This window comes from Girardinichthys multiradiatus, chromosome 19 (assembly GCF_021462225.1).
Source record: "Girardinichthys multiradiatus isolate DD_20200921_A chromosome 19, DD_fGirMul_XY1, whole genome shotgun sequence".
NCBI lineage: Eukaryota > Metazoa > Chordata > Actinopteri > Cyprinodontiformes > Goodeidae > Girardinichthys > Girardinichthys multiradiatus.
In genome coordinates this window covers 1,754,555-1,779,632 of record NC_061811.1, presented here as the reverse complement: position 1 = coordinate 1,779,632, position 25,078 = coordinate 1,754,555, and the positions used below count along the sequence as shown (strand labels likewise).

General features: G+C 44.6%; 1 long non-coding RNA gene and 1 pseudogene across 1 annotated transcript; one reads left to right on the top strand and one right to left on the bottom strand.

The window, feature by feature from the left end:
• LOC124855575 overlaps positions 1-25,078 on the top strand; it is a 32,620-nt pseudogene that overhangs the window by 1,893 nt on the left and 5,649 nt on the right.
• Positions 4,847-5,928, bottom strand: LOC124855978. The gene is made up of 3 exons (XR_007035208.1): positions 5,503-5,928; positions 5,122-5,285; positions 4,847-4,988 (listed from the first exon to the last, which is right to left on the bottom strand). It is a non-coding gene; the product is annotated as an uncharacterized LOC124855978 (long non-coding RNA).

Genomic DNA, 25,078 nt, shown 5'->3' with positions numbered 1-25,078 from the left:
TTAGGGTTGTTTAGTAACTGCACTAATTATGCTAATAGATAATGGTAAAGACTGGTTTGTTAAATCCTGTTTAACTGCAGAGCTGAATAAGACCAGCTGCGTTTCCATCGACCATCTAATTGCTCAGATTGTAATTACAAAAATAAATTTGCGTCATAGAAACACAGCAATTTTGCAAAACTCTTGTTTTTGTTATCATTAATGTTTCTGAAAGAGAAATCAGGCAAGGCTAAAATCAGAATGAGCCGGGGCACAGCCTGACAGGAAGTGGATCAGAACATCTGATTGGTGCGTCTCATTAAGGATTTTTCCCGTGTTCATACACATAAACTGAAGCATAGACCAAACGTCTACATGGAGCTAGTGATGTAACGATGTGAAAACTTTGCATCATGATTATCAGTATGATCACTGGTTTGTTGAAACATGTTAATATGCTAAATGAACTGTTAGAGTCTGAGGTCACTGCACTAAAGGTGGAGTTAGTAAAATAAAACCCACCAGCATTCAGACTGTTGTCTTTACATGCAGGCAGAAACATAAAATATTTCAAATTTAAAGGACCGTTATTGTGAAGGTTTACAGGAAGTTCTGTCTCAGTTTATCTGTTATTTTGTTGACTTTAAAAAGGAGACGCTTGTCAGACGTTTAAGGCCAAAAACCTTGTTTTATTTTGGCGGTCCTGCAGAGGACTAGCAGGCCTTTGACTATAATGCTGAACATCCAGGAGGTCTGAGAGGTTTTTAACCAGTTAAACAGATCAAACAGTCACCTAAGGGCTAACTACTTTAAATTAAATGGTAGCTAAATGTTAAATAAGACTACTGATGTCATTCACTTCAGCATGTTGGGATTAAATCTCTTCAGAAGGCCTTCTGTATGCACTCCTAAATCAGCGACTTTAACACTAGAGCCTCCTCAGCTCTGAATCTGAAGAGCAGCGCAGAAACGTAAAATATTAATATTGTGATTATTATAATGGCTATGACATTTAAAAATGGTTATGCTAAGTGTTGGAAATGTTATCCTGGTTTTCACTGAAAACACAAATAATTTCTCCCCTAGGGCTGACTGGAACAGTGGTTTAATCAGTAAAAACTGCTGATCCCAACCATGCTATCAGTTTTAGTCACATGGTCCTTATTTACAAAAGCAAACTCAGCAGAAAGGTCATCAAATAGAATCATATTTACATGTGATGTAATGTGTGTGTAATAGATGCTCATTCAGACACCAAAGGTTTCTGGGAGATATCAGCTGGAAGACACCAGCTGATATCTCCCAGCATGCTTTAAAAAGATATCAGCGGCGCTGCTGTTACACTGATTGGTTTCAAACCAACCAAAATGCTCTGATTCTAATTTGGGTTGCAGACTGTTACTATAAGGTAACAGAGGTTGGCTTTTATATGTTTGCTGGTAGTGGCTGCTCTGCTCCCTGTTCAATCAGGCCGTTCTCACAGCTAGGGGTCATTTATCATAATCAGGGAAAAGAAATCATGATCTAAAACTCTAATTGATGAGGGTTGTTTGTTTAGAGTCCTACCGTTGCTGTTTAAGCTACATTTTTCTCTGTTGAATCCATGAAAACATGAAAAAATATCCATTTATGGCTGTGGTGACAAAACGTTTGGCCTTGTGGGTCAAATCTGCTGAGTTTACAGTTCCCATGGGCCACAGATGGTTTTAATTCAATATACTAATACTACTCCTTCCAAGGGCAGCAAATGGCCCCAGGGCCGCACATTGGACTCCCGGATTTATGTTAATCAATGGTCCGAAGGCTCTGTGTAATGTAACTGTTTAATAATGCTGAGGTCTTATCTGCACTATTTATGTTCATGTGGTTCTGACTGCATTCAGTGATGGATTTCTAACCAAACAGTGTCACCTGTCCCGGATCAGCCTGATCTGAAATGGTTCTGTTAAGGTTGGGAAGAATTCTGCTGGTTGCGGAGACACTGAACCAGAACACCTGTTCCCATCCGCTGCCGGCCTGCAGTTTGAGACGGCTTTTTCCAAAACAAACCAATGAAATGTTTCCCCTTGCTTGTGCGCTCCTAACTGTCCCAGTTAACCGGTCCCTTCATGCAGCCTGACAATGGGTTCAGACCTCTGGGTTTCTTACGGTTCTCTGGATTATATTCAGAGCTTTATCACTTTTACTTGCCAAAGAAAACAAAAAAACTGTAACTGTAAATCGATAAAGTTTATTCATACTTAGAGCTGGCTAGCTTTGCTAACGTAGAATGACTTCAGCAGCGTTTGTTGTGCTGTGATGTTTCTTGCTGCTGGGATCCTGGCTGTGAAACTGCCCAGGTTGTTCTCTGATAAAATAAAGGTCATGTGGGTAAAATATTGTGAAAATAATCAATTTATCTTGTTTTTACCACATTATTCAATGTGTGAAATCCTCCCAGTTAGAAGTTTCATGAATCAAATCAGGACAAGTCCCAACAATCTTCTGTAAAGACACAGGGTTTTTCTGCTCTGCTGGTTTGGTACATTGGAGAGAAACTCAGCTCCTGGTGACCAAACCCGGCTCATTTATTAGAGTTCATGCACTTGATGGGCATGCTGCTCATTAAGGTGCTTGAACCAGAGATGCATGACCAGTCACATGCACTGCTCAGCAGCAGCAAGTGTAGAGAAGAGCCAGAAGGCAGCAGAAATGGCACGATGCCTGCATGGAGAGGTTTTGTCTTCCTGTCTGTCGGTTTAATAAGAGCACACACAGGAGCGTTTCATGGGCTCAGACTGACATCAGCACAGCCAGCTCCTCTTTCATTTGGCAGGTAAAACTTACCTGTCAGGGTTTTCCTGTGCAGCCAGGTCACACCTGAACCACAACCGGGTGCTCACAGATTTAACCAGAAATTGGCCACATCAGTCATTTCTGGAGTCAAATAGTCAAGTTTTAATTAATGATAATAATTTAGACTTTATTGTCAGGACGCAAATGCCCTGGTCTCTAACCACTAGGCCATCGCTACAGCTTTTGGAAACTGTACCACAAAAGTTGTTTTAGTCCACTAGAGTTGACCTTCTAGATGCAAGCCAAGGATTTCCTAATTAGTTTGGTGAATTAGAAATAGCAAAACAAGACAACAACAATATATTTCTCTCTTATTATGAGTTCAGACCACAAAGAAACCCATTGAGGGACAGAAACTGAACATCACTGTGTGTCTCTGGTTTATTCTGTGATTGTGTCAAATATTTCATACATTCGGACGGTTTATTCGTACTCGTCATCTTTCGCTTTATCCAGAACCGGGTCGTAGGGGCAGGAGACTCAGAAGAGTCCCTCTCCCCAGACACCTCTTCCAGCTCCTCTGGGGGGAGCCCAAGGCGTTCCTAGGCCAGCCGAGAGACATAGTACCTCCAGCGTGTCCTGGGCCGTTCCCTGGGCCTCCTCCCGGTGGGACGTGCCTGGAACACCTCCCGAGGACGGCGTCCAGGAGGCATCCAGTATAGATGCCCGAGCCACCTCAACTGGCTACTCTCAATGTGGAGGAGCAGCGGCTCTACTCCAAGCCCCTCCTGGAAGGCCGAGCTCCTCACCCTATCTCGGACGGTTTAATAAACTGCAAACTGTCAGAGCTGCTAATAATTTATACCTTTTATCATGTTTATATACAGGTAGCCACTTTCTGACCTAAGACCAGAGCACAAAGAAGGTTCAACCGTCACTCCGATTAAGGCAGCACTGGTTTAGAACCATCAGAGAGGTCTTCATTAGCCGGGTCTGGACCAGAGGTTTCTAGCTAGAGGTGAACTGCCTCAAACAGGCTGATAAATTTGAGTTTCAGAAGATCTCATCATTACTGTGATACACTCATCATATTTTTCTTTGTATTGATGCTGATCTGATGTCAGCTGGTTCTGTTACTTGGCGGTGGTCTGGGTCTGGTTCTGCCTGCTTTCATGAATGCCACAGAGACTAAAACATGTTGCATTGCAGCCTGCTTTAAGCAGGCCGACAAATATTTAATTAGTCCCTACATGAGCCGATATTAATGAGATGGTGATTCTCTAATTAAGGAAAAGGTTATGATGGTCATTACTCATGGCTTCACTCTGGAGGTTGGAGGTGATGGCTCTGCTCTAATTAATCTAATGAATATCAATGGAACAATAGAGTATGGAGCTAATTAAACGTTTCACTTCCACCAGCTTACATGAGCTCTAATGTTGCTGTGGATGTTGTTGTTATCTGTGTTCTGCAGGTCCATGCAGCACCGCATCATGGCGGCTTGTACACCTGGCCCTTCGGTGAGTCTTTTGAAGAGACGCCCATGCTGGTGGCTGTTCTCACCTACATGGGTTACGGCATCCTCACCATCTTTGGCTACCTACGGGACTTCCTCCGACACTGGAAGATCGAAAGGTGCCACATCGCCAGAGAGAAGGAGGAGCAGAAGGTGAGGAGGAACATAGACAGAGAAGATGGAGTTGTTAGTCGTATCATTTTCCATCTGGGGTTTGGTCGTCCGTCAGGAGATAACCTTCTGTCAGCACCAGCTCTTTTAGCAGCTTGGCCTTGGTTCTTATGTCCAGGTGATAATGATGAGGATTTCTCCGCTTCACACATTTGGATTTAAAATTATTCTCACCCCAAGCAGTTATTTTTCTTCCACCAAGAAGTTTTCTTTCTGATTGGAGAAGACACAAGCCACTCCTGGAAGACGGTCTTATTATCTTTTCAGGAGAGTGTTGGTGTGAAAGAAAACTTCTTGGTGTGTACAAAGGGATCATGTCTGAGAAAACTAATTTGCGATAATTATTTATACCTTCCTGGCATCACAGCAATCAACCCATTTTTGAGAGAGGTCATTAATCACAACAACCTTTTTAATCTGGTGTGTTCAGGTGTTAAATTCTCAGCGGTTGTAGAAACAAGACCTGGTTCCCACAAGAAGGAAGCAGGTTGGGTTTCTGGAGCTGAAGGGACCCGACTGCCTGCTTGCCGATTGGATGGTTGCTTGTCTATGTAGAAATGTGACTCATAATTTACTGGAAAAATAAGCTTTGTGTGTTATTTTTTTAACTGTAGTAAACCAAAGAAGCAGCGGCCTACAGTGTAGCCTGCAGGTCTAGAAAAGAGGAATCTAGATTTCACCTTCCAGCAGTTCCAGCCCAGTTCCTCACAGGACGGCAGGTTGCAGAGAGAAAACGTGGATGTCTCAGACAGTGGTGAACATGTAGCTGGTGTCCCAGGCCTCTCGGGTTGTTTTCAGCCTAACGTCTCAGAGGGGAGGTTGTTGTTTTTCAGTTTAAAGGCATCTGGAGGAAAGGAAGCTGGTGTTGACTTGGGAACGTTATTTAATTTGTCAGAGGATATGTTATGTTATATGTTGTTATTAAAGGCTTTGGTTTGTAGCGTAGTTGAACATCATCTACTGCACTGGTTGGCTCAGAGAGTTCTCTGGTTTGTATGTCATCAAGCTGTTTCTCAGCCTGTGTCAGCACAGAGCAGCAAGCAGATTCCTCGTCAACATACCTGGATGAAGATGCAATGCTCGTCATTTCTTCTTCCTGAGCTGTTTGGTCACAGGAGGATCTTTGTTCTCAGAGTTTTGGGCTGCAGACACACACCTCCAGATTTACAGTTGATGGCAGTGGAAAAAGGTGTGATTTCTGCTGCAGAAGTAGCACTTCCTCCTCCAGACTGCATGAGCAGTGCACTCAGCTCAGCACAGTAACAAATCTGGCTGTTCTGCTGCTCGCTGCATGTTTTGGTTTTGTTGTCTTTCAAACTCCAGAACCCATTGTGGCGATAAACAGCTTAGATACCCAGCAGTTCCAGGAATCAGAGAAACTGAAACCGGACCAAGCCTTTAATTTCATCAATCTGTTATATTTTGGTTCTATGTGAAGCTGCTGACCCTTATCTACAGGCCTCTAGTCCTGCTCGGCTGCAGCGTGACTGCTGTCTCTTCTAAACCTACTTTAAACACAATAATAACGTGTTAGAAGGGACATGCCGAGTTAAAGTAGGTTTCAGGTACATACAGACTCTATTAGTATGTCACTGTTGGAGAGGACCAATAAAACAAGCCTGAACTATTTTTAAGGTTCGTAGATGAATCACGTCTCTCTTACAATTAGTTTCTTTTTAAATAAGATATTTTTTTTATTTTCAGATAGTCTCTCATTTTGTTGAATTCTTCTTCTTTTAAAAAAGGCTTAAAAGGGACATATGATGCTTTTAAATCCTTCCTTTCCCCCTTAAATCATCCAGCTGTGGTCTAAATAAAGTGGAACTGCAGTTTTTTGGTCTGAACTCCTTGTTCTTGTAGCTCCTCAGGCTCCTCTTTTACCTGTTCTGAGGAGCGTCTGAGAGCAACTCGTTTTGGTGCCGTCTCTTTAAATGCTGCTGAGGCACTTCGCACCGCGCCCCCCTCCAGGTCAAAGATCGCTCCACTTTGACCACTTCGGCCATTTTTGTAGTTTAATAACAATTATCTAGCGGTGCAGAAGCAAGAGAAACACAGCAAAACAATGCTAAAGTGTTTATGTAATAATAATATTAAAACACGCAGCACGGTTCTGTCCTCCAGGAGCTGAAAGCAGCACACAGCACCAACATCAGCAGAAGATCCGATACTGCTGCTATCAGAACCACGGCCAGGACGTCACATCCACACAATAAATTCATGTCTAAAATAAAGTTTGTTGTCATTTTAGTGTTATTTGCAGCTTATTGCTTTGCTGCGTCCGTCGTTTCCAGAGACAGAAGGAACTGAGCCCTTAATCAGTCTTTCAGCAAATCCTTCTGGAGGAGGTTGATGAAGAACTCGTCCTTGAGGAGCTTCATGCAGACGAAGAGGAATTTCTCCACTGATGTGGGAACATTTCAATGAAAGTAAAATTTAATCAGGAACTTCTGGTGCTGGGGGACGGTGTAATGAAACGTGTGAGTTAATACACCCAACAACCAAACATTTAGACTTATGCTCTTGCAGGGTCGGCATATTTGAGCTTGGACTACAAAATCACAGCGAGAAATAATTATGGCAGATACATGAATTAGTAGCTGGAAGTTCATGACCTTATTTAGCTCTTCTGCAGCAGATACTGTGACGTAACAGTTGGAAAAACGTAACAGAGGATACAGAAAACTGAACGGACTGAAAAATATGACCCAATGGAAAATAAAGATGTCATGAGCCTAGGTGCTGTTAGAGATGTTGTAGAACGCCATAATCCCATAATGAGAGACAGTTTTTATAGATCTTTATTTTTACTTAAAGTCAGAAGTTTACATACCTTTTAACAATTTAGACAAGCCCAGATGATGACGTCACGGCTCTATAAGCTTCTGATACATTTAAAACATCTGAGTTAAATAGAGGCTTACCTGTCAATGTATTTTAAAGCAACACCTAGAACATTCTGCTTCCTTGTGTGACATCATGGAAAACATCTGCCCTGATATCAGGAACAGAACCATGGACCTCCATCAGTCTGGTTCATCCTTGGGTCCAATCTCCAGATACCTGAAGCTTCCATGTTCATCTGCTCTAACAAAAAGTATTACCAGCATAGGAATGTCCAGCCATCATACTGTTCAGACAGGAGATGGGTTCTGTGTCCCAGAGATGAACGGGTTCTGGTGGGAACCCTAGAACAAAAGCTGAAGAACCAGTGGAGATTCTAGCTGAAGCTGGTCAGTGAAGTGAGTCCTGAGTCCGGTTCTGAGAGGAAGAAGCCATTTCTCTTTTCAGAGACATGTCCTCTGGTCGGATGACATTGTCCCACCTCCCCTCTTGCTGTCCAATCATCTTGTACTTCCTCTGACTTCCTCAGGAATCTGGTTGGAATGCCAGTTGGTTTGATGTATGAATCCAGCTGCTTTTAACCCAGATTAGTCTGAATTTGGAACAAAATGACCTGATCACTGCTAATGTTACACTTCCTTCTTTTAGTTATTTACAATAAATCATTATGTTTAATTAGATCAGTTGCTCCATAAATCCTTATCACCCCCTTTGTGCGTGTGTGTGTCTGTGTGTGTGTGTGTGTGTGTGTGTGTGTGTGTGTGTGTGCGTGTGTGTGTGTGTGTGTGTGTGTGTGTGTGTGTGTGTGTGTGTGTGTGTGTCTGTGTGTGTGTGCGTGTGTGTGTGTGTGCATGTGTGTTTTTTTCCTGCTCCTCTCCAAGATACACCGGCCGGACCGTGAAGGATGTGATTAACTTGGGCTCATATAATTACCTGGGCTTCGCTGAGAATACGGGCCTGTGTGCTGATGCTGCAGCCCAGGTCAGCATGACATACGGGGTCGGAGTGGCGAGCACCAGGCAGGAGATCGGTATAAAGACAGACACCTTCATGGCTCAAGATTTCAGAACCTTAAACAGAAAGGTTCTGAAGTAATGAAGCAGTCGTACATGACCACTATTATCTAGACAGTAGTCATGTTTACAGATTGTTTATATATTTATTATAATTCTCATGTGTTTTGCTGAAGTGTGGCTTTAGATGTGATTGAGGAGTTTATCCGAATGTCTGACTGGTCCTGCAGACTGGCTAAAATCAACTGATTGAAGTGAATTTAACCTCCTCTCCTACAGTTTGTTGGGCCCCTGTGCTGAATGGGTCATATTTAAAGGTTTATAATTACATTGGATGTAAAAACTCTCGGCGTCTGTTTAAATACAGAAGAATGTCACATCATTAATCATGGTCTGTTATAAACATGGTTTCAGAGTTTTGTAAACCCTTCAAATGGTACTTAAAGTGTCTTTTGATTTAGTTGTAGCATTCAGCCTCGTTTCTGTCAGCGTAGCAGAGGTTGTCTTCCTTACTTCTATCCTTGCATCCCAGCCATACTTCCCTTCTCTCTCTTTTTGTCTTTGTCATTCCTTCCTTATTTCCTTGCCTGTGTCCTACTTCATTTTTACCTCCTTCCATCCTTCCTTCCTTTCATCCTGACAACCATGACAGCCCTAAAACATCCAGAGACTTGAGGTACTCAGGGCGGATCTCATCCACCCCCGAAGCCTTGCCACCACAGAGCTTTTTAACCACCTCGGTGACTTCAGCCTGGGTGATGAAAGAGTCCAATCATGAGTCCCCAGCCTCTGTTTCCACCAGGGAATGCGTGATGGCAGGATTGAGGAGATCCTCGAAGTACTTCTTCCACAGCCCGATGATGTCCCCCAGTCAAGGTCAGCAGCCTCCCACCCCAAAGCAACAGGCTTAGTTTAATTCTCCTAACATAGACCAGCAAATGATCCTCCCCATCCACCCACACTCAGACCACTGAACCAACCGGGTTCATTTTTAGGTTGTCTCGTTGCATAACCATCTCAGAGGCAGGGAAACAAATCATAAATTTCTAGTTATCTTTGGTCTGATGCTCTGCAGGGCTGCCTGATCCTGAGTGATGAGCTGAACCACGCCTCTCTGGTCCTGGGAGCCAGACTCTCCAGGTCCACCATCAGAGTCTTAAAACACAACAGTGAGTTACAGATTCATTTCCCCTGGTGTGCTTATCTACAGTCTTTGGCTCAGCAGGCACAATAGTCATCTTGCAATCCAGAAGTCATGGGTTTGATTCCAGCTTCCTCCTACCACATGTCCGTGTGCCCCTGGGCAAGGCACCTACAGGGGTTGGACAATGAAACTGAAACACCTGGTTTTAGACCACAATAATTTATTAGTATGGTGTAGGGCCTCCTTTTGCGGCCAATACAGCATCAATTCATCTTGGGAATGACATATACAAGTCCTGCACAGTGGTCAGAGAGATTTTAAGCCATTCTTCTTGCAGGATAGTGGCCAGGTCACTACGTGATACTGGTGGAGGAAAACGTTTCCTGACTCGCTCCTCCAAAACACCCCAAAGTGGCTCAATAATATTTAGATCTGGTGACTGTGCAGACCATGGGAGATGTTCAACTTCACTTTCATGTTCATCAAACCAATCTTTCACCAGTCTTGCTGTGTGTATTGGTGCATTGTCATCCTGATACACGGCACCACCTTCAGGATACAATGTTTGAACCATTGGATACACATGGTCCTCAAGAATGGTTCGGTAGTCCTTGGCAGTGACGCGCCCATCTAGCACAAGTATTGGACCAAGGGAATGCCATGATATGGCAGCCCAAACCATCACTGATCCACCCCCATGCTTCACTCTGGGCATGCTACAGTCTGGGTGGTACGCTTCTTTGGGGCTTCTCCACACCATAACTCTCCTGGATGTGGGGAAAACAGTAAAGGTGGACTCATCAGAGAACAATACATGTTTCACATTGTCCACAGCCCAAGATTTGCGGTCTTTGCACCATTGAAACCAACGTTTGGCATTGGCATGAGTGACCAAAGGTTTGGCTAGCCAGGAAGACGTGCACCAACAATTTGTCCTCTTTTGAACTCTGGTATGTCACCCATAATGTTGTGTGCATTTCAATATTTTGAGCAAAACTGTGCTCTTACCCTGCTAATTGAACCTTCACACTCTGCTCTTACTGGTGCAATGTGCAATCAATGAAGACTGGCTACCAGGCTGGTCCAATTTAGCTTTGAAACCTTCCACACTAAAATGACAGGTGTTTCAGTTTCATTGTCCAACCCTTGTAACTCCAGGTTGCCAGCTTATCTGCATGTTGGTGTATTTGGGTGTGGTTGTCTATGATTAAGGCTTGAGTTCTCTGTATGACTGGAAAAGCTCAATATAGGCTCAGTCCATTCACTGAACAGAAAAAGGTCCAATTGAGTTTCAGACCATTAGTCCCTTTTGGCTGCGGACCAAGCTGAACATTTCTCAACTTATCTCCAGTCAGTGTCCATTAGTTCTATTTCATCTCTACTGGCCGCCAGAGGGCGGTACTGAAAGCACTGAATGTTCCCTTCGCGCATGCGCAGTCCGCGTATTTATACCAACAGTCACACCTGTAAAACACAGGATGACCGCAGAGGCTATATAGTTCTACGTCATCCGAGGCTCTGTTCCTTATTTCCTCTCGTGCGCTGTTCGTTTGAACTTTTGCTTCCCCGTTGCCTGGACGCCCTGTCGCTTGCTGGCTGGCTGGAGTTGTGGTATTTTCGCCCTCCTTCTGCAGATAAGTTTGCTGTTTGTTAGTGACTGTAGCGTTTGCGCCCCCTCTCCCAGTTCACGGATTCTTGTTACTGTGTTTGCTTGGCTGCTGTTAATTTGGCTCTATACCTGGTGACAGCAGCGGTGTGTGCCCCCTCTCCCAGTATGCTCGACTGTGTGGTCCGTTTTGGCTAATGGGTTAAGCTTTCTTTAGTTTTGTTTCATTTTATACCTGGTGACGGCAGCGGTGTTCGCCTCCTCTCCCAGTGTAACAGTGTGGCTGACGGTGTCAGCTATTCTTAGTTGTGCTTCGTTATAATTGGTAGGAACAATCGCAGCCTGTTGGCCTCTTTTCATTTGCCTGCTCTAATTGGTGATGGCAGCGTTGGTGCCCCCTCTCCCGATTCTATCTTATTTATTTTCCCATCTGAATTGGGGGGAGCCTTGTTTTCAATCTGGGACATGGATGGCTCCCACTGCTGCATGGATTGTGGGGCTGCGCTTCAGGCAGACGAAGGCCATGACCTGTGCCCTACCTGCCTTGGGCGTGATCACCTGGTGGAGGCGCTGTCTGAGAATTGCTGCATGAACTGTAGTTTCATGCCCCATGCGTTGAGGGGGGCTCAGTTGGCCCAGTTGTGCCCTAAGGATGACGCTGACCTCCCACCCTCTGGGCAAGTGGCCCCCTCAGGTGTTCAAAGCACCGTGGTGAGACCACAGTCTCTTCCCCCCTCTAGGAGGAAGCGGGACAAGTCTGACCAGGGCCTGGCCACAAGGGTTGAGCAGTTGTCGACGGAGTTGGCAGAGATGAAGTCCTTGTTGCAAACGCGTCATTCTGATGCTTGACTTCCAACCGCTGGGCTCTCTTCCCCACCATGCCTGATTTGTCTGCGGAGGAGGATGTTTTGTATCTGGCTGTGTCGGCCTCTCAATTTAGAGATGAGGAGGAAGCGCAGTCCTCCCAAGCCTCTGAGACTGGCTCATTTTCATCGCAGAGTGCAGTTGGTGAGCTCAATGCAGGCAGCTGCAGCTGCAGCTGGAACTCCCGCTAGGAGAGGAGTCTGCCTCCGGAAGTGCCTTTTTCAGGCGCGGACGGGCTCCTACTCCCTTTTCTGTCCCTCTGCGTCCTGATGTCTGATGCCCGCGTACTCAATGTTGGGTTACAGATAACCTCCTGTGTAAAGCATTCAATGCAGCAGCGCGTGCTGGCTGCCTTGGCAATTCCATGGCACATCTCATGTTTGCCCTCTCTGCATCCCTTCAGGACGCCGGTGGTGCAACTGCGGCCGTTGGCTTTAGCAATGCAGCATTGCAGGCCCTCGCGCTAATGACCAGAGAGCTCGGCTGTGTCATGTCTTTTCTCGTCCAAGCTTGTCGACAAGTCTGGCTGGCGCAGCCCGCTCTGACTGAAGCATGCCGTCGGACCCTCAGGGGTGTCCCAGTCATGCCGGGGGAGTTGTTCGGGTCAGCAACTGTGGAGGCGCTGGAGCGAACTGTTCAGGCGCACCATATTAGCCAGCAGCTAATCTTGGGCTGGTGCTTTTCAAGATTTGTGCCGCCTTCTTGATGATGTGTCACGATTGGGCCTCGGAGTCAACTTGGCAATGAGTTGCCTGGTCCTGTCCCAGATGAGGGGTCTACTTGCATCACTTTCCTGCAGCTGCTAGGCAAACTGACCCTAAGTCACTCATGTCGTGCCCTTGGGTTTGCTCTTTCTGTATCCTTTGCAGAGGTGGCTCAACAGTTTTCGCCTGCACGCCAGGCTGTGCAGGCTCACGCTGACGTGCCTTTGTCCCCCAGCTCCATGGCGAGACAGGACTTATTTGTCCAGGGACGTCCCTGTGGGGTTAATGGTGTGTCGCAGGGAGGTGGTCACAACAGATCCCAGCCCCACGAGCCAGGGCACCGTGTGGCATCACAGAGTGGTTCAGGGTCTTTGGGGCTGACAGGAGCGCTCTGACCACATAAAACTGCTGGAGCTGCGTGCTGTACACATGGCCCTCAGGTGCTTTCTGCCCCACCTAGAGGGAAAACATATGCTGGTTCAAACAGACAACACCTCTGTTGTTCACCACATCAACCATCATGGAGGCACCAGATCGGTGCGCCTTCTAAAGGTGTCCAGGGATCTTCTGGAGTGGGCCTCTCTTCATCTGTCCACCCTACGGGCGATGTATTTACCCGGGGAACGCAATCAGGTCGCGGACTCTCTGTCTCGCAAGGCCCCTGCTCCGGGAGAGTGGTCCCTTCACTGCGATGTGGTGCGCATAATCTGGGGCCGCTTTTGTCAGGTGGAGGTGGATCTGTTCGCCACAGAGGAGTCCATTCATTGCTCCTGTGGTATTCCCTAACGGACGTCAGGCGCATTGGGCCAGGACGTGCTACCTCATCCCTGGCCTTGGGTTCTCAAGTATGCTTTTCAGCCCCTCTCGTTGATTTGGCCTACTCTTCGGAGGGCCATAGGTTGTTGCTGGTGGCTCCGTTATGGCCAGCGTGGCCATGGTTCCCGCTGCTTCGGAGTCTGTGTCACGGCACCCCATGGTGTCTTCCAAACAGGAGAGATCTGTTGTCTCAGTTGGGGGGACGGATATGGCACCCGACCCTCAACATCTCCAGCTGTGGGCATGGCCATTGGGAGGCTGACTGGATGTTCGGACCCTGTCAGGCGCACCATGTTGAGTGCTAGGACACCCTTCACTCATCAGCAGTATGACAAGAGATGGCGTCTTTTTTTTCAGTGGTGTTCTGCCCGCAATGAAAATCTGGTTTATTGTCCAGTGCCCACTATTCTGGAGTTTCTCCACTGCCTGCTTGATAAGGGCCGATTTCCTTTGACCCTTAAGGTAAATGTTGCAGCTATTTCATGTCATTATGCATCTGTTGACGACCGAACGGTGGGCAGCCATTATCTGCTCTTTCTTTTTCTGCGTGGTGTGTGTAGGTTACGCCCGCAGCTGGTTCGGTGAATGCCTGATTGGGATCTGCCCTTGGTTCTCCAAGCTCTGTGCTGTTCCCCTTCTGAGCTTTTGGTGCAATCGGACCTCAAGTGGCTCTTGTATAAGACTGCCTTTTTGTTGGCTATTGTTTCGGCTAAGAAGTTTGGCGAGCTGCGTGCTCTTTCTTTCGGTCCCTCATGTCTCAGATGGGGTCCGCATGGTTCTTGTGTCGCCTTGTGGCCTAACACTGTGTTTGTGCCTAAAGTGTTGTCTAGTTTGCACCATAACCAGCCATTGAGGTTGGCTCGGTTTCGGCCTCAGTCAGGTGCAACGGCGGATGGGTCTGAGTTATTGTGCCCAGTGCGGGTGCTGGAGGCATGCATGCTATGGTGGTCCCAGGCTGGGTTGCCCTCTTTCTAGACAACGTCTCCCCCATCCAGTGTGTCACAGGTGTGACTCTGCTGGTATAATTACTCGAACTCCGCATGTGCGAAGGGAACATTCAGTGCTTTCAGCACTGCCCTCTGGTCATCCAGAATTCATAGAACCGTAGTTACATACATAAGTTTTGTTTTATTTTGCGGGGGAAACCCAATTAGACATGTAGATCATCGACATTTCACAGACTTTCACAGGTCTGAGCACCAACAGAAGCAAATACCAGACAGTTTTAATATGTGTAAAAATCTCTGAAGCCCGTCATGAACGGGATCCAGATCCAGATCCTGTAAGTCGGCCCTGCTTTCCATCCATGCATCCTCAGCAGTCTCCTAGTCTTAGTTCAGTGAATCTGTGTTTTCTGGATCCTTCATGCTTGATGTCATACTTTCCAAAACTTTTACCAGCAAGAAATCGGACGTTTTTTTTTGCCATTGTAGTCAGAACTTTCATCTTTTTCATTTGGACCGGTTCTTTCTGATAGATATGCAAAGCCTAGAGAAACTGCTGAGAAAAGCAATAATTCATGGCGAGCCCCGGACCCACAGACCCTGGAAGAAGATCCTCATCATGGTAGAAGGCATTTACAGGTACCTGCTTGTTCTGTAACCCTCTGCACGTCTTGGTTTGGGTCTTTTGAGCTCTGTCGAGCACAATTCCTAGAACTTCCATGTTTATTGGTTTTGATGGTGTCATTTTAACTCTTGGTTCCAAACCTGTTATAAAGAAATGTTGCTAAATCAAGTTCTGTAGTAGTTTTGGCTGACCCAGGTGAAGCTGTAAATAATACAAACACCTTAAACTGCATGAAACAGTGACTAAATTGATCAGAGTTCTGTGTCTCCCAGATCACTGTTTCATATCTCCAGATGGTTAGATAGTTATAATTTCATTGCCACCTGAAGATACTTTCTGCTGAAACCTGTTCAGCTCTCCGCCTGTTCCCTGCAGCATGGAGGGCAGCATAGTGCGGCTGCCGGAGGTGATCACACTGAAGAAGCGCTACCAGGCCTACCTTTACCTGGATGAAGCCCACAGCATGGGGGTCCTGGGTCCGAGGGGGAAGAGGCGTGGTGGACTACTTCGACCTTGACCCCTGTGATGTGGACATTATTATGGGCACCTTTACCAAGAGCTTTGGAGCTGCAGGGGGATACATTGCTGGGAAAAGGGTGAGGTCCTCTTTTGAAGAACTTTTTTGAGCTTTTTCTATTGACTGGTTTTTCTACAAATTCTGTCTTTGACCCTCTGAACTTCTGAGGTTCCTGATCCAGAGATTCTCAGTGGTGAATCGTTACTCTAAGAATGCTCCAGCAGGTCAATGACCAATAGCCTGATGGTGTTTAGCTACTTTAAGTTCTACAGGAAAGCCAACCCATGCTGAACCCTCCCTGTCTAAGGAGAACTCGGTCCGGTTAAAGCTGCTTTGTTTGTTCATGTTTTAGGACCTCATAGACTACCTGCGCTGCCATTCCCACAGTGCTGTTTATGCCACCTCCATGTCTCCTCCTGTGGTGGAGCAAATCATCACTTCTATGAAGTGCATTATGGGAGAGGATGGAACAACAATAGGTACATTTTCCTTCATGTTCACATATTTTATGCTTTAGTCCTGTTATGTCTTTTTACCAAAATAACTATATAATTTATATCATATTGTTACTCATCTCCAAGAACCTCTTGGAGTCTTAAAGATATATATTAAAATGAAAAGCCTTCTGTTTTTTCCTTTCAGTCCCATCTGTCCAGCAGATGCTCCAGTTGACCCTGAGAAACAGCTTTTTTCAATTATTTTATCACACTACGAAACATTTTTGGACTAAGTTTACTGATCACATAAATAAAAGAATAAAAATTTGTTCTTTTTTGTTTTAACATCATTATTAACTGTATGCATAGATTGGTTTTATTTTCTGCCAAACTTAGATCATGTAAGTCTCACCAGTAGCCACCAGGGGTCAGTATAGTCCAGTTAAATGAGGAACAAGCTTTACTGCACAATCTGGTGTGTTTTTAAATTATTTATTGGCCAGCAGGTAGTTTTGGGCTCAGAGTGCTGGTTCTGTATGTCTGTCCTGACTTTTACACATAGATCTCAAACTTTAACTACATGTGTGGCCATCATCAAAAGGAAGTATGGTGAAAGGCTTGTTTGGTAACTTTCCATTATTGACTGGACTATGATCTCCTCTGTTTACCAAAGTATTCTAGAGCCAAATGTGAGTTTATCTATCCAACAGCTAAAGATTGGTCCAAACTGGGTCATCAACAGAACAATGATCCCAAACACAGCAGCAGATCTACCACAGAATCACTGGAAAAAGAAAAGAAATTGGTGGTGTTGCAGTGACCAAGTCAAAGTCCGGACCCCAACCTAAAATTCTGTGGTGGGACCTTCAGAAAGCTGAACAGAGATATTGATGAACTGAAGCAAAGCTGATGAAAGAGTGGACCACGTTATTCCTCCGCAGTGATGGTTGGTTTTGTGGCATTGGATAACCCTAACCCCGGGAGGAGCAATTAGTTTTCATAATCATCAGAAGGTCCCTGGATGCTGCAACTCGCTGACATTTTCTCTCGCTGGTCTCATGTTCAGCTGCCTGTTGTCTTCGCCATCCTTCAAAGGACACAGACACACCTTATAGCCGCCCAAATAGCTCATGTTTGAAAGTCAAACTAATTTTATACTTGAATCATTCGTATGAGTGGAGGTGAAGGTTTTATGCTTTCCAAGTGTCTGTTAAAATGCTGCTCAGGTTGTGACCGCGTCCGGCGGCTGGCAGAGAACACTATCTACTTCCGACAGAGGCTTCGGGAAATGGGCTTCATCATCTATGGGAACAACGAGTCTCCCGTCGTACCCATGATGCTCTACATGCCCGCCAAGATAGGGTGAGCCTGGAGCTGTGCTGCTAGCTGTGACCTTTGACCTCCCATCATTTGATCCTAATGTTTCCTCATGTTTGTCTCATTAGAGTGTTTGGCCAGAAGATGCTGAGGAGGAACATCGGGGTGGTCGTTGTGGGCTTCCCGGCCACGCCCATCATTGAGTCACGCGCACGCTTCTGCATCTCTGCAGCTCATTCCCAAGACCTGCTGGACAGGGTGACTAATCACCGCTTACGGGACTGTTGGAGGGAAAAGAATCAACAATCAGACAATTAGGAGCATTGTAAAGTCAACATTCACCCAAATATTGCAGTTTTCTGAGCCAATCCTCGTTAAAAATAGCATTTATTTTATTTAGTTGAATTTAAATCTGTTGCCAAGATCCAAAGTTATCTGCCATTAATGATTAATTACTCACCAGCTTCGACAGAGTTATTACTATATGTTCAGTGCCGAAAACCAGCAGAAAGCAAACCACTGCGGGATAAAGTCGTATGCATTCACAGCATTGTGAAAAGTATGTACACCCCTTACAGAAAACAGTTTTTAAAGGGTGATTTCATTTATAAAAGGAAAAATATCCATTCCAATCTGGAATTACTGATTACTGCCAGATGTAGAATCAAGAAATCCCCTAAAAGTACCTGTCTGGCAGCATGAAATATGCTAAAACATCTCCAGAAGCACCACATTATTTCCCCATCTAAAGGCAGTAACCTGTCTGGTACCTCAGAGGGCCTTGTATGTGGAAATTTAAAAGAAACAACTGTTGTCAGGTTTCCTGGTGGAGGCTGTGATGCTGAAACCCAGTGCTTATTGTAGAAAAAACTTCAGAACCAGGAAAAACCTGCTGTTACTGATGGATCCGTGAATTCTGCTCTCTAGCAGAAAAGCCTGAAGGAGAATGTCCACGGCCAGTAGTTTGACTTTAAGCTGAAAAAGACTTGAGTTTAGCAGGAGAACAATGATCCGTAACACACCAACATGTCCGCCTATAAATGGCTAAAAAAATAATAATTGAAGATTTTTGGAACAGCCTACCTAAAGATAAGATATACTTCATTGATCTTACAATGGAGAAATTAACTTGATACAGCAGCTCTTAGGAACACACATGCAGGGTGCAGTTAGTTATGAAAAAAATGTGCAATCAAAGAAGAACAAGGTAGACGTGCAAAAATGAGTAGTAATAATAGAATAAAATAAAATACCTTGTGTACAATACATAACTTATGTCCATTAAAGTATGGACTTATCTGATTGAGCCATTTTGTGGCATGACCTTAAACAGGCCATTCATTCTGGAAAACCCTCCAGTGTGGCTAAATCAAATCAATTCTGCAAAGCAGAGTGGGTCAAAATTCCTCCACAGTGATGTCAAAGACTCATTACCAGGTTTCACAAACAGTGGATGGTAGGTGCTGCTACCAAGGATGAAACAAGCTGTTATTAGGTGTAGGGGGTAATTACTTTGTTACACGGGTCAGGTTGGTTTAGAGAGATTTTCTTCCCTTAATAAATGAAATCATCATATAAAAATGCCTTTTTTTGTTTACTCGGGTTATCTTTGTCTGGTGTTAGAATTTGTTTAAAGTATTTTTTACACCTTTGCATCCTGACAAGTTTTGCAGAGACATGTTTGGATGTTCTCTGCATGAGGAGAAAGAAGATTGCTCTAATTAGTCTGAGCTGTAAGTCCCAGGCCTCTCTGCTCCACGCTAGCTGGTGTTTTGCATCTTTGTATAGCTCCAGAAGGATGTGGCTAATTATTGGATTATTGCAGATGCAAAGCTTATTGCAAGGTTTTCCAGCATGTGGCTCAATGGCTGGGCTTGATCAGCAGGAGTCCCATCTGAGTGGTACTGACTGACCCAAAGCAGCAGAAATTATGAGTAGTTTGAAACTAAAAGCAAGAGATCAGTGGGAGTTTAAAGTGAAGCATTGCTCTGTAATGTCCTGAGGAATCCTCTGGACAGAAAAGATCTGTTGTGACCTCAGATTCTGTCTTGATGAGTTCTCAGGCAGTCTGGATTTTACTGACATGGCTCAGTTTAAGGAGCGCCATTCAGCATCAGCTTAGTCTCTGCATGTTAATGCACAACGCAGGAAGCATTTAAACTTCCACTTAAAGCAGCAGCTGTACTCATTGTAATGATCTGTGGAGGGGCAGACAGTTCACCTTTGATTACTTTGGAGGCATCAAAAACCCACCCATTCTTCTAAAGGTAAAACTAGTTTTCTCTCACTCTGCTGCTATACACGTCTTAACTTCCTAGATCACTTCTTCATTAGTTCCTGTTATACTGACACAGTAATACTAATACTTTTCATCTGAAGACAATGTGTGTCCGATAAAAGGAGCTTTCATCCACTTGTAAACAAATAGTTGTTAGATGTCATTTATCGTTGCTGTGAGATCATTGGCTGCATGCTGGTGCAGGTGGTAGCATGGTTGCCTTGCAGTAAGAAGGTTCTGGGTTTGAATCCCAGCCTAGAGTCTTTCTGCATGGAGTTTGCATGTTCTCCCCCAAAAGTCCGAAAATATGACTGCTAATGGTAAAGGTTAAATTGCCCATAAGTGTGTGTGTGTGTTCCTGTCTTGGCATCACAGTGAGAACCATTTTCCCGATTTCACCATCTAATTGAGGACCGTTTGTACCAAAGTGAGGACATTTTGCTGGTCCTCACGACCTATTTTGCTAACGGTTAGGTTTAGGACTAAGGTGTGAATTGAGTTTAGGTTAAGGTTAGGATTAGGCATGCACTGGTAATGGTTAGGTTTAGGGTTATTGTCAGGGTTAGGGCATAGAAAGGGTTGAAAATGAATGGAAGTCAATGTAAGGTCCTCACAACATATAGCAAGACAATAGTGTATGTGGTTCTCTGTCCTGTCTGTCTTTGTTGTTTTGTGATGGACTGGTGACCTGTCCACCTCTCATCCAATGGCTGCTGGAGATTCTCGAGTAGCATTCTCATCCTACTCGACCTCAGTGCAGCTTTCGACACCATCTCCCGCACCATCCTACTTGAGCGACTACAATGTATTGGAATATCAGACAAACCTCTGGATTGGTTTAAATCTTACCTCACTGACCGCTCTCCATTCATTTAGCTGAACACTACCAGATCCCAATTATCTCCACCCTGCTCTGGTGTTCCCCAGGACTCTGTCCTTGGCCCAAATTTATTCATAATTTACTTCCTTCCTCTTGGTTATTTGCTCCATAGGTTCAGCATCAATTTCTCAAACTCAACAGTGAGAAAACAGATGTTCTCCTCATTGGGACCAAATCCATCCTCCCAAATCCTTCCACTTTTACTCTCATCTGTCTCTCCAGCCACTCAAGTTAGGAGTCTAGGTGTCATATTTGACGGCACTCAATCTTTTTAAAGCCACATCAACAACATTCCCTGCTCCACTTATGTAATATTAGTCGCCTCCACCCGTCCCTCACTCCCGCCACCGCTGCAATCCTGGTTCACACTCTGGTCACATTCAGTTCTTTCAGTTTTTCTACTTCTATAGCACCAATTCACAACACATGACGTCTCAAGGCACTTTACAAAGTCAATTCAATCAAATCATACAGATTTCAAGTCAGGTTCAAACATTCCAATTAATCCTAACTATCGAACAGTGCAGTCAGATTCAGTTTATTATTCAAATTTGTTAAAACGTTTTCTATCTAAGGAAACCAAGCAGATTGCTTCCCCAAAAATCCATTAATAAACTCCAGCTAGTCCTGAACGTTGCTGTCCGGGCCATCTCCAGAACATCACCCACCAGTCACATTTCACCTGTACTTCAACAGCTCCACTAGCTGCTGATCAGATATCGCCTGGAATTCAAAATCTTGCTTTATGCATTTAAGGCCATCCATCACCTCCTCCTTTGCTCCTTCATAGCTGTCTGACCTCCTCCACATTAATACTCCCTCCCGGTCTCTTAGGTCAGCAGCCTCTATCTAAGATGATGTCATGTTTTGTTGCGTTTTACAACAACACGGAGGAAGCATGATGAGCAGCTGACGAGTCCACAGTAAAGACGTAGCCTCGGATAAATGCTCCCTTTAAAGCTAGACATGTTTGTCTGCTTTCGCCTGAATAAGCGTCTATGGAAACATTTAGACACGTTTAAATGTGGTTAAATACCTGACTTTTGTGAAGTGCCTTGAGACAACATGTGTTGTAAATTGGCGCTATATAAATAAACTGAATTGAATTTAAATTAAATGTCTACATCAGATGTGTCCAACGTGCGGCCGGGGGGGCCATTTGGGCCCCTGACTCAATTTGTGCAGTCCCTGACTTTCTAATAAGAATGGTACAAACATGGCCTATCGGCACAGGTGGTTGATAAAGACGTTTTAATTTTAATGAGTGCAAAATTACTACCCACGTTAAAATCATCTTACAATGAGAAATGTTACGTCCGAAACAACAGATTTGTCTTTTTGTATTTTCTGTTATATTTTCTTTCTGATTTCATAATAAATCGGACCACATTAGGACTGAAACAATTGAATTAATCAATAATTGAAAGTAGCGTCAACTAATTTGGTAAAGAAATAATTGTTAATTGGAGTATACAGACTCTTTTGCATTTAAGATAAAAAAACCTTTGTCTGTAAATCTGCTTCATCCAGACCTCCTCAAGTTGCATAGCATGTAGCCTCACATGGTTCAAATCCTGTAAGAGGAAAAAAACCTCCTATTAAGCACCTTTTGCTCTCCAATGATTAATCAATTAATCGATCACAATAATAGTCGACAGATTAATCGATTAGCAAAGAAATCGTACGTTTCAGCACAAAACCACATCTGTCCGGTGACCTTCACCCAGAAGTTGACATGGGAGCACACAAATCTGCTTTTAATTAATTTACTAAGCTCGGCTAAATACAGGAAGATTTTTCAACAAACAACAACCCAAATCCTGTTCTGGTTGGCAAGAACATTTTTCTAAAAATGTTTCAGTCAAGTCCAAATAAACCTGACACCTGGATTTTCTTGTTTTATTGACACAGTCTTGCAAACATTTTTTTAAAGTTTTGGATCTACAGTGATTTACATATTCCTGTCCTACAAACATCTGAAAACTTTGTTTCAAATTCAACCATACTTTATTAATCCCAAAGGGAAATTAAATGTTGTTGTAGCTCATATTATGAAGGTTTCTTCAAAGAGACGTTGTAGATGCTGATGGCTGTAGGCAGGAAGGATCTCCTGTAGGTCCGTCTTACAGCAGATCTGAAGAAGCCTCTGACTGAAGACACTCTGTTGTTGTAGGACAGTCTCATGAAGAGGATGCTCAGGGTTCTCCATAATGTTCTTCATTTTATGAAGAATCCTTCTTTCCACAATGATCTCCAGAGGTTCCAGAGGAGTCCCCAGAACAGAACCAGCCTTTTTTATCAACTTGTTGAGCTTTTTTAAGTCCCTGGTTCTGATGCTGCTTCCCCAGCAGATGATGGCAGAAGAGATCACACTCTCCACAACAGACTTATAGAAGATATGCAGCATCTTGCTGCAAACACCAAAGGACCTAAGCTTCCTCAAGAAGTACAGTCTGCTCTGTCCCTTCTTGTAGATGGCTTCACAGTTGCATCTCCACTCTAGTCTGTTGTCCAGGTGAACACCGAGGTATTTATACTCCTCCACCACCTCCACTTCTTCTCCCATGATAGAAATAGTTTTTGACTTATTCCTGATTCTCTTAAAATCTACAATCATCTCCTTTGTTTTAGTCACGTTCAAAATAAGATGATTGTTTCCACACCATGCCACAAAGCGGTCCACCACCTTCCTGTACTCAGCTTCTTGTCCATCTCTGATCCACCAACAACTGCAGAATCATCTGAGTATTTCTGCAGATGACAGGAGTCTGTCTGGTACTGGAAGTCTGAGGTGTACAGAGTGAAAAGGAATGGTGAGAGTACAGTCCCCTGTGGTGCTCCTGTGCTGCTGACTACCTGGTTAGACTCATAACCCTTCAGTCTCACAAACTGTGGTCTGTTTGTCAGGTAGTCTTTGATCCAGGAGATTGTTGAGGCCTCCACCTGAGTCTTCTGGAGTTTCTGACAAAGCAAATCAGGTTGGATTGTATTAAATGCACTGGAGAAATCAAAGAACATGATCCTCGCAGTGCTGCTGGCTTTGTCCAGATGACAGTGGGTTTGTTGAAGCAGGTGTATGATGGCGTCTTCAACTCCAACTCCACAGCAATAAGCAAACTGAAGGAGGTCCTGATGGTTTACTGTTTGCTTACTCAGGTGGACCAACAGGAGTCTCTCTAGGACCTTCATGATGTGAGATGTCAGGGCAACAGGTCTATAGTCATTGAGGACTGATGGGTGAGTTTTCTTTGGTACCGGAACAAGACAGGAGGTCTGGAACCTTCTTCTGGGCCAGGCTAAGGTTGAAGAGGTGCTGCAGAATCTCAGAGCTGCTCTGAACAGGCCTTCAGGACTCTAGGGGAAACACGATCTGGACCTGCAGCCTTATTCTGGTTCAGTCTCTCCAGTTGCATCTTCCCTTGACTTCTTGAGACACACAGGTGGAAGGTGGAGGCAAATGGAGCATCAGCATCTTCTGATATGGTTGAAGGTAAACCTGTTGAAGCAGAAGGGTCTAGGGCTGAGGTGGAAGATACAACATTTGAGATGTTACTGGACAGCTGTGGGTCCTGTAGGTCAAAGGACAGTGGAATGTCTGTTTGGCTGTGAGCAGGAGAGGAGGATGTGAAGCTGGTTTCTGAACTGAACCTATTGAAGAATGTGTTCAGTTCATTGGTTCTGTCCAGATCTCCATCTGTCTGATCATCCTTCTGCTTGAAGCCTGTGATCTTCTTCATCCCTGTCCACACATCTCTGATATTGTTTTGCTGGAGCTTGCTCTCCAGCTTCTTCTTGTACACCTCCTTGCTGTCTCTTATCTTGACTTTAAGTTGCTTCTGTAAACTCCTCAATAATTATCTGTCTCCCTCTCTGAAGGCTCCTTTTTTCTTGTTAAGCAGGTCCTTCAGGTCACTGGTGATCCAAGGTTTGTTATTGGGGAAGCATCTCACGGTTCTGGTGGGGATGATGTTATCCACACAGAAGTTTATATAGTCGGTTACACACTCAGTCATGGCATTGATGTCCTCTCCATGTGGCTAGCACAGTGCGTCCCAGTCTGTAGCCTCAAAGCAACCTTGCAGAGCTTCTTCAGCTTCATGTGACCATTTTCTCACAGTCCTCTTTATTACAGGTTGCCTCTGAACAAGGGGCTTATATTTCGAGCAGAGTAAAACAAGATTGTGATCTGATTTGCCTTGAGGAGGTCTTGCTGTAGAGATGTATGAGTCCTTGACATTTGCATAAAACAAATCCAATGTTTTATTTTCTCTGGTAGAGCAGCTGACAAACTGTTGAAATGTTGGAAGTGTAGCAGAGAGTGAAGCATGGTTATAATCACCAGAAATTGCCACAAAAGCATTGGGGATTTGTGTCTGTAGCTTAGCAACAACTGAGCTGATGGCATCGCATGCAGTGTCAGCAACAGCGGAAGGTGGAACGTAAACTGTTGCCAAAATAACACTGGTGAAGTCTCTGGGTAAATAATACGGACAAAAACATATTGCTAACAGTTCAATATCCGGACTGCAGAGACGACACTTCACAGTTACATGTCCTGGATTACACCATCTGTTGTTCACAAGTACTGCTAGTCCACCTCCTTTACATTTGCCACTCCTCTTTAAATCTCTGTCTGCTCGTATGGTTAAAA